We start from the raw sequence: 10,349 nt of genomic DNA, 5'->3' as shown, positions 1-10,349 counted from the left end.
AGACACTGGGAATTCTCTTGTTGTGTTATTATCCCTACTCTCTGGCTTTCACCAGGTTTTGTTTCCTTTGCTGTCAATTTACAATGTTTATGCATAGCCACTAACCCCAAAAGCAGTTACACAACTGTTGCTTTGTTTCCACCCCTGGGAGGAGAAAACTAGTACTGGGTGTCACTATTATGTTATCTTGAGCCTTCAGGGTTTTTTCTTTCTAGTCTTTTAAAATTTAGAATAGTTCCTTAGCTTTTTGAGAGATATCCTTTAATTTGAGTTTTACTGATGTTTCCTCATGTTAGAGACAGGTTGTGCATTTTGGGAAGGAGAATTACATTAAATACTGCTGTGTCCTCAGTGTACCACAGTCAGAAGGTGCTTGATGTTGGTTTGTCTCGTTATTTATGATGTTAATTTTTGTCACTTGTCTAAAGTGGAGTCCACCCATCTTTTCACTGCAAAGGTATTGTATTTTCCTTTGTAATTAATAAATAATGGTGGGGAGATAATTTGAGATTATGAAAATATCTTATTCCCTTACTCACAATCCACACATCTAGCATCTGTTGATATATCTTGCTTGAATCAATTTTTCCTATGATGGTTGCAAAATGAGGTTTTCCCAATGCCATCATTCTTTATATATTTCTTAGAAAACATTCTATTTTAAAAAGCTGTCATTACTTATTTACTTATTTATTTATTAGCATGAGTACATTATTTCTTATTTTATTCAATGGGTTGTAAGCTAGCACTATAATTGATTTTGATGCTCAATTTTCCTGAGATTTGGCCTGTGGGAATCCTGTTGGCTCTTTCAATGTGGCTTCCATCATTTAACAGAGCAATTCCTTACTTTCTGGCACAAGATGTTCTAGGCTCATCTTATGTCTTCCTTTTCCCAGGCCCAGACTCAACAATTTCTCTAAGGAACTCTGATTTTTTAAAATGATATTTCAAATTCAAGTTCTGTTATGAGTTGTGCTCTTTCATTGCTACTGGAGTTTTATTATTTCTAGGTCTTTTCAGTGATAACATTAGAAAAACATGTTTATGCTGGGCATGGTGGTACATGCCTGTAACCCCAGCAACTCAGAAGGTAGAGGCAGGAGGATTGCAAGTTCAAAGCCAGCCTCAACAACTTAGTGAATCCCTAAGCAACTCAGTGAGACCCTGTCTCAAAATTCAAAATAAGGGCTGGGGATGTGGATCAGAGGTTGAGTGCCCCTGGGTTCAATTCCTAGTACAAAAAAAAAAAAAAAAAGAAAGAAAGAAAGAATAGGACCATAAGCATGGTTAAAGAAGTCAATAATCTAAGACTTAAACTGGTAAAGAGAGAAAAAAATGTCTTGTGCATGGGTGGGTGAAAACTGCCTGCTTTATGCTATCACTTGCTTCTGAAGGATTCAGAACAATCAGTTTGAGGTCTCTGACTGCTTTGGTCTTCCAGTAATTTAGGGGTGACCTATAGCTCTTTGAAAGACCTGAGTGCAAGGATCAATATCCTGGAGTATTATTGTTTTGTTAGTTAGTAGTACCTGGTAATGACCTTCTCATCAAAGTTGGAGGGAAGCCTTTCTGTGATCATTCTCCAGAGGACAAAGTCTCTGAGTTTTAAATTGCAAAGAAGGCTGTTTTAGAGTAGTTTCTTGACCTTAGCACTACTGACGTTTTCAACCAGATAAATCTTTGTTGTAGGGGGGCTGTCCTGTGCACTGTGGGCTGTGGAGCAGCACTCCTGGCTCCTGCTGACTCAGTACAGCACCCTGCATCCAGATGTGATAACTAAATGTCCCCTGGGGGGGGGCAAAAGAGCTGCTTATTGACATCACTATTTTAGAGGATGTCATGAAAATTCTTGTACCTGTTGAACATAAGACCATGAATGATGTGGGCAGTGAAGATTATAAAGTAATACTTGTGTGTGTGTGTGTGTGTGTGTGTGTGTATTTATCTATCTCATGGTGCTGGAGATTGAACCCAGGGCCTTGTGCATAGTAGGTAATTGCTCTACCACTGAGCTACACCCTCAGCCTTTATTTTTTTTTTTATTTTTAATTTTATTTTGAGACATGGCCTCACTATATTGCCTAGGCTGGCCTCAAACTTGCAATCTTCCTGCCTCAGCCTCCCAAGTATCTGGGGTTAGAGGCATGTACCACTGCACCTGGCTAAGATGTGATAGTGTACAAAGATATTTAGTAGCATTTCTAGAGGAGAATTAGCATCACTAGAGAGAAAAATCACGATTTCCTGAGTAGAAAACAAAGACAAGCAGCTTTTCCATCATTAAGTTGTGGGTTTTTGCTTAGCTTTGCTGATCCTCAGAACAGATACATAATGGGCAAACATATTAATATCCATAGCTGGGGGCAACTAAATATAATTCACTTGGAGTTTTCTTTGGTATGGGATTGAACCCAGGGACACTTAACCACTGAGCAGCATCCCCAGCCATTTTTTATAGTTTATTTAGAGATAGGGTCTTGTTCAGTTGCTTAGGGCCTTGCTAAATTGCTGAGGCTGGCCTCCAACTTGTGATCCGCCTGCCTCAGCCTCCTGATTTGCTGAGATTACACATATGCACCATTGCACCTGGCATATTTGGCAGTTTTTAAAGGAGATCTGAGGCTATGGCTCCAGTTTCTATCCCATCTTTAGAATTTTGAGAGAATTATGGCACAGGCAAGTAGAAAATGCACTTAGCTGCATATTTAAAATTTTTTCACCAACTTGGTATAAAGCCCCAGGAGTTAAAGTCGGCATACTACAAAGATACCAGCATACTCATGTTTTTTTGTGTCATAATTCACAATAGCCAGGTTATGGAATCAGCCCACATTCCCATTAACAGATAAATGGATAAAGAAAATGTGGTGTACATACACATTGGAGAATTATTTGTCATAAAAAAGGACAAAGTCATATCATTTGCATTAAAATGGATGGAACTGGAGAACATCATGTTACGTGAAAGAAATAAACCAGACTCAGAGTGACATGGATCACGTGCTTCCTCTCATATGTGGAATCTAGAAAACACCAAGATGACATGAAAGCAGAAGGGAGACCATTAGAGAAAAGGAGGGGAGTCAGGGGAGGGAATAAGTAGGGTCATGGTGGAGGTGCGGAAACAATCAAAATATGTGACGTGCGTGTTCGAATAGCCACAGTGAAATCCATTACTCGGTATAATTAATATGAACTAATAAAAAATAAAACAGTAATAAAGCTTTCCCACCAATGCTGGTTTAAAAATTAGTCAATTTATCTCTGCCTTGATAATATGGCTGAGCACCCTGGCTAATGTGCTGTTAATCAGCGCTAGCAGAACACAAGGGAGCAGAATCCTCTCTTGGGGTAAAACACAACTAATTTATAAGGACAGAGTCCAAATTGCCCAGTAGCAATAATATAGTATGAACAGCAGGGACACTGGCAAACTTCCAGCACCTTTTGTTTTATATCTTAGAGGACTGCCCCTGATTGACAAGGCAACTGACACCCAGAAAGGAAATACCTTTGTGGGAAGCTTTTATACCAGTCTGTGTGCTAGCACATGATCCATCTCCTTTAACCTGAAAGCACGCAGTCACTGAAATGTATTTCATCTGCTTATTTTATATACAAGGAACCAAGGAAGACTGAACTCCTTTGATGGTCAGACTCTTCCAGCCCCTACAATCCTAACTTTGGGAAATCAGAGTTCTCACAACAGTTCTGAGTTACTTAAATGTGGAGAATGCTGAAACAAACCTAACTTGTATTTTTTTCCCCCCAGCCCTTTTTATATTTTATTTAGAGACAAGATCTTGCTGAGTTGCTTAGGGCCTCACTAATTTGCTGAGGCTAGCCTTGAACTTGCTATCCTCCTGCCTCAGCCTCCGGGAGTCAATGGATTACAGGTATACGCCACCACGCCCGGCTCTAACTAGTATTTCTATTATCTTTCCTTTTTATAAGGTAAAGGAGCAAATTTTTTTTTTTGGTGGGGGGTGGGTACCACAGCTTGAAATCAGAGGCACTTGACCACCGAGCCACATCCCCAGCCCTATTTTGTATTTTATTTAGACAGGGTGTCACTGAGTTGCTTAGTGCCTCACCATTGCTGAGGCTGGCTTTGAACTTGCGATTCAAGGAGCAAATTTTTGTTGAGGCCATTCCAGGAAATCCAAAGAGAGCTTAGGCATAAAAGACATCCTTAACAGTTTTATTATTTCATATTTAGGCTCTGATAAGGGAAAGACAAAGTCAAGAATTGTCAGGAGACAGAGAACATTAACATAGCTGTCATTTTAGAAAACCTAATATACAGTTAGTTATAAATATTTTTAAACTACAGTAATGATTAACTGTGTTTTAGGAACTTACTTAAAAAATGAGAAACTTTTGTCAAAATTATTCAAGAGTTTTCTAGAAGTATAAAGAAGTAAAAAGAGTATTTGGGGTTCTTAACAAAATATGTACCATGACAATGAAAACAGGTCATAACAGGAACCTGTTATCCAGGTAGAGAATTACTTAGCTATTTTTTCAAAAAAGAAAATCCAAACCTAGTTTTACATTTTTTTTTTCTTTGTATATCATCTATATAATACTTTGCAGCAAAATTTATATGCCTTTTTTTTTTGGGGGGGGGGTGTACCAGGATTGAACTCAGGGGCACTCTACCACTGAGCCCTATCCCCAGCCCTTTTTATATTTTATTTAGAGACAGGGTCTCACTGAGTTGCTTAGGGCCTTGCTTTTGCTGAGGCTGGCTTTGAACTCACGATCCTCCTGCCTCAGTCTCCTGAGCTGCTGAGATTATTGGCATGCACCACCGTGCCTGGCCTGGCTTTTATATGCCTTTTAAAATAAATCTACGAATACTGAATATACCCTTAATTTTTTTTTAACCATTACTACTACCTTTAAAAAATATTCTTAACATACTTTTTTTTTTTTTTTTTGGTAGTACTGAGAACTGAATCCAGGGGCACTTAACCACTGAGCCACATCTTTAGACCTTTTTTAAAACTGAGACAGAGTCTTGTTAAATTGCTTAGGGCCTTGCTAAATTATAGAGGTTGGCTTTGAACTCGAATCTTCCTGTGTCAGCCTCCTGAGCTGCTGGGATTATAGGCATGTGCCACTGTGCCCAGCAATATACTTTTATATATAGCTAAAATTCACATAATATAAAATTAAAGTGTACAATTCAGCAACATTTAGTGCATTCACAGTGTTGTGCTACCTTTACATCTACTCAGTTCCAAAACATTTTCATCACCTCAAAAGAAAGCCTATACCCATTAAGCAGTCACTCCCCTGCTGTGCCATCTCCCTGGTAATCCCTAATCTGCTTTTTGTCTCTAAGGATTTACCTATTCTGGGTAGTTCATGCAAATGGCCTCATGCAATCAATATAGGACCTATTATTATGCATGGCTTCTTTCAGTCAAGCATGTTTTCAAGGTTCATCCTTGAACCTTTTATGTATCAATATTTCTTTTCTTTTTTAATGGTTGAATAATATTCCATTACACAGATCTACCACCTTTGATTATCTATTCATGGATTGGTGGACATCTGGGTTGTTCCCACCTTATCGGTACTGTGAAGAGTGCTGCTATGATTTGTATGTAAGTATGTGTTTGTATGGCTGTTTTTAATTCTTTTGAAAAAAGATACATACACACACATACACCTGTTCAGATTCATGAGTAGAATTGCTGGGTCATATGCATTCTTCTGTTTATTGTAGCACTATTTATGACAGCCGAAAAATGGAATCAATCTAAGCACTCACTAACTGGTGAACATATAAAAAAAATGTGGTATATATGCACAATAGAATACTATTCAGGTATAAAAACGATGAAATTCTATCGTGCCAACATGAATAGAACTGGAAGTTACTAAGCCAGGCACAGAAGGACAAGCGCAAGTGGAATCTAAACAAATTGATCTCACAGAAGTTCAGAGTTGAATAGTGGTAAACAGAGGCTGAGGAGAGTAGGGAGAGGGGCGATAGGGAAAAGCTAATCAAGAGATACTAACTTACAGTCAGGAGAAATAAGTTTTGGTGTTTTATTGTACAGTCATTACCTATTAATGACATTGCATTGTATATTTCCAAAAAGTCACAAGAAAGAATATGGAATGTTTTTACCAAAAGATAAATGTTTGATTTGAACGTTATACAATGTGTACACGTATTGAAACATCACATGGTAACCATAAATATGTATGATTCTATGAGTTAAAAAATTTATTGGCCATAGATATATGGGGTTACTTCTGGACTTTAAATTTTATTTCATTGATTTATATGGGTTGTTTCCTTGTTTAGTGACTTTTTATTTATTTATTTATTTTAGTTTTTGGCGGACACAACATCTTTGGTTTTTTTTTTTTTTTTTTTGTATGTGGTGCTGAGGATCGAACCCGGGCCACACACATGCCAGGCGAGCACGCTACCGCTTGAGCTACATCCCCAGCCCTTGTTTAGTGACTTTTCAAAACCATTTTGGTGAAATCTGTATTCTTTGTCATGTGGCACTGAAGTCTCTGTTGTGTTAGCTTACGGTTAAGTCTTTTTTGGGGAGGGGCACCAGGGATCGAACTCAGGGGCACTGGACCACTGAGCCACTTCCCCAGCCCCATTTTGTATTCTTTTTAGAGACAGGGTCTCACTGAGTTGCTTAGTGCCTTGCTAAGTTGCTGAGGCTGGCTTTGAACTCGAGATCCTCCTGCCTCAGCCTCTTGAGCAGCTGGGATTACAGGCTTATGGTTAAGCCTTTGACAGTGTTTCCTGAAATGCTTAAGCGTCAAAAACAGGAGGAGGAGGAGGGAGAAGAATACACAAACACTCTCCCAGGCCTTGCAGACAGGCTCCGTGTTGGGGTCCTCCGTTAACATTTGGCCAGGCCATTTATAATTTTGGTCTTTCTCTTCACCTCTTGATGGCTGGGAGCCTGATGACCAGCTAGAGGTGAATGTTTAGGATGTTTTCAGAACATGCAGCAAGCTCTGGGCATGAATGTGGCTTTTTTTTTTTCTTTTCAGTATTGGGGATCAAACCTAAGGGCAGTGTACCACTGAGCTATAACACCAGACTTTATATTCTTTATTTTGAGACAGGATATTCTAAGCTGCCGAGGCTGGCCTCCCAACTTGTGATCCTCCTGCCTCAGTCTCCCGTGTCACTGGAATTACAGGCCTACGCTACCACACCTGTGGCTTTCTTGATATAGAAAGCTATACCTCCTACCAGGTACAGTTGGGAACTTTAAAAGTTCTTATTCCCCTATATATCCCCTTTCCCAATCTTTTCCTACCTAGGTCTTTTGGTCTATTTTTTTTGTTTTGATTGTTGTTCCCTATCCCAGATTGCTACAGTCAATATTTGTGCCTTTAAATGCTCTTTCAAAAGCTGTTCAGGAAGCTACCGTGGGCCTGGGAACACTGTGTTGAGTGAAACACGGGTAGGCCTTGTGCTGTCCTTTGAGGAACCAATGGACAAGTATAAGCCCATCACCACAGATGGGTTGAGAGGATGGCTCATGTTGTCCCTTCTGAAATTAGCACCCTGCAACAGGAGTGTGGACTGTTGTCCCCATGGCTGCCACTGGCATGGGAGATTTCGGGCAGGTGCTGTCTTACCTCAATGCTTTGGTCTTCACCTGGTTGGTTTGAGTAGATTCTGAAGTTCTGCAAAAGTTCACCGTGACAGTTTTTCCTAGCTCGTCAGTTGCTTTTGTAGAGGGAGAACCCTACTCTGCAATTTTTGGTGACACCACTTCTTAATATTCTATTTTACTTAAAAAAAAAAAAACATATTTACTGTTTTTAGTGATAGTTGAAACCAATACCTTTATTTTATTTATTTACTTTTATGTGGTGCTGAGGATCGAACCCAGGGCCTCACACATGCAAGGTGAGCGCTCTACCACTGAGCCACGACCCCAGCCCAACTTCTTAATATTCTTTCATTTTAATGTGCTTGGACAGAAATACTTAGCTATGTAAAGAAATAATAAAAGGCTTTAACTTTAATTTAAAAATATAATCAGTCTTAGCATATTAAACAAAACAATGTTAATGTTACATTGAAACACGCATTTTAACAAATAGTATCCTTAGGTAACAAATCATATCTGTTTTCTTCCAGACATATTTATATTTTATGTAATTACAATATCATATATAGTCTTGATTATTTTTATCTCTTTTAATCTAAATAATTAACTTCTGTTTTCTCTAAACCAAGAGAAAACCAGGAACCATCTAGCTGATTTTCTCTGAGCACAATTTTCAGATTATCTATATAAATTTTAAGGTGGCAAAATGAGCATATGACATCATCCAAAGCACTGGAACATTTTAATGTATACCAGTAAATGTGTACCATTTTATAATACATGCAAATAAGGGTAAATTGAAGCTATGTTTAGTGACCAAAAGCTTTATATATTCTTTTACTTAGAAACTATCCAAATATCCAAAGATTGTCAATGAATTCAGCCTAATATTTAAAATCTTAGCAAAGGTTAACTAAAGATCTGGAAATTACAGTTTTAGCTAACACATTAAACCCTTATGATCTGTAAACTTACAAGAAATTTATAAGCGCCAATCCTTTGAAATGACATCTGTAACTAAAATTTCATTTAGTAAAAAACCATTTTATGTTTGTGATCTTCAATATTCAGTGGAAACAATGATAACTTATTTGATCCACAAATCTAATATAGGATATTTAGGAAGTTTAAATCTTGAGAAGTCTGACTTTAGTTATATCTCAACTAGAACACGGGCTTGCATTAATTTTATAGATTAAAATCAGAAGACATTCTTCTTATCTTGTAAGGATAGTAACAAAGGCTATTACTTAAGCTTATCTGTATTAAAACTGAAACAGTTATTAAATTTTTTCTTTCTCATAAACATCTGAGACTATCTGTAGTAGTCAGTGCTAGAATATGCACATGATGGAATACTTTTTCTGATCAATTATTAAAATTTCCCACCGCTTAGGGAAGGTCAGATGGAGGGAGGAGGAGCGGGAGACTGGCACTCCATGTCTGCAATCTCACCGTAACTATTTCCAGTTATTTCTGATTTTTTTTTTCTGCTGCTCCTGGTGCCTAGAAAGCCTGACTGACTTCATCCTAAGGTGGCAATTAGGCAACATAGGAAGATGACTGCAGTTTTTTGCTTCTGCTACCACTTGGTTTCAGTTGCTGGGTGTGGAAGGCTGCTGACCACAAGGAGAATTATTAGGTGGTGAAATTCATGAGCCCTAGTATACACCTACAATGTCCTGCTTGGGCAGTATTAAGAGGACATCCTGAGCAGTGGTGCACGCCAGTTATCCCAGTGGCTGGGGAGGCTGAGGCAGGAGGATCATAAATTCAAAGCCAGCCTCAACAACTTAGGGAGGCCCTAAGCAACTCAGTGAGACCCTGTCTCTAAATAAAATACAAAAAAGGGCTGGGGATGTGGCTCAGTGGTTGAGTGCCCCTGAGTTCAATCCCCAGTACCATAAAAAAAAAAAAAAAGGAAAGAAAAGGAAACCCTGCCTCCTGGGTTGTTCAAGTTCTAACACAGTGCTCAGTTAGTCATCACCCATGTGGGTGCAGGTGGCAGAGGCCCTTGTGAAGGGAGGAGAAATAGTGGCCAGTGACGTAAAACAAATGGACTATGTGGCTATGGAAAGAACAAGAACCTGGGCATCTGAGGAAGGAAGGACTACTTTAGTCCCTAAGAGGTGTGGGAGTTGGAGAAGGGGAGTATTTAATGCTTTCTTTTCCCCCTAGATCCAGCCCTGCAGCAGCATAAGACACCCTGTCCCTTGAGTCAGGCAGCAGCTGCATTTGGTAAGAAGACCCTGCTGCATCCCCATCCTCATTCTGAATACCCTCACACCAGCAGGACTATTCAGCCACTCCTGACACCCTCACAACGCAGAACTGTCTGCCATGCATCACACCCTGCTCCTTCCCAGTGTGTACCAAAACAGCCTTGTTTCGCTCAGATGCGAATGAAGATATGCAGCCCTTGGCCTTGGCTCCTTAGCTGTGGTGCAACTCCTGTGCATGTGGTCTCCATGGGGGCCTGCTGCATCTCTCCACAAGACATGGTGACATGGGAACCAGAGCCACCTCACTGATGCCCCTCCCATGTTGTTGTTTACTTTCAGCATCTATCCATGGCAGTTTTACTCCTTGCCAGACTGAGGGGGGTCGCTTCCCTAACAAAGATGGAACAAGGTAAGATGAGATTTTCATTTTTTCAGAGAGAATATAATTGTGCCCTAAATGGGCTCCTTTTCTCTCTCTCTCTCTCTCTCTCTCTTTTTTTTTTTTTGG

The 10,349-nt window shown here is 39.4% G+C and overlaps 1 long non-coding RNA gene across 1 annotated transcript in view; it reads right to left on the bottom strand.

Annotated features, from left to right (window-relative positions):
- Positions 1–8,012: 8,012 nt before the first annotated feature.
- Positions 8,013–10,349, bottom strand: part of LOC107144307 — a 10,532-nt gene continuing 8,195 nt past the window's right edge. Inside the window, exon 4 of the long non-coding RNA XR_001503784.2 lies at positions 8,013–10,231. This is a non-coding gene — a long non-coding RNA (uncharacterized LOC107144307). The remainder of the gene's footprint in view (positions 10,232–10,349) is intronic.

The sequence above is a fragment of the Marmota marmota genome, unplaced genomic scaffold (genome assembly GCF_001458135.2).
Source record: "Marmota marmota marmota unplaced genomic scaffold, marMar, whole genome shotgun sequence".
In the NCBI taxonomy this organism is placed as follows: Eukaryota; Metazoa; Chordata; class Mammalia; order Rodentia; family Sciuridae; genus Marmota; species Marmota marmota.
The sequence above is the reverse complement of the archived record's forward strand: the minus strand, read 5'-3'. Positions and strand labels throughout refer to the sequence as shown.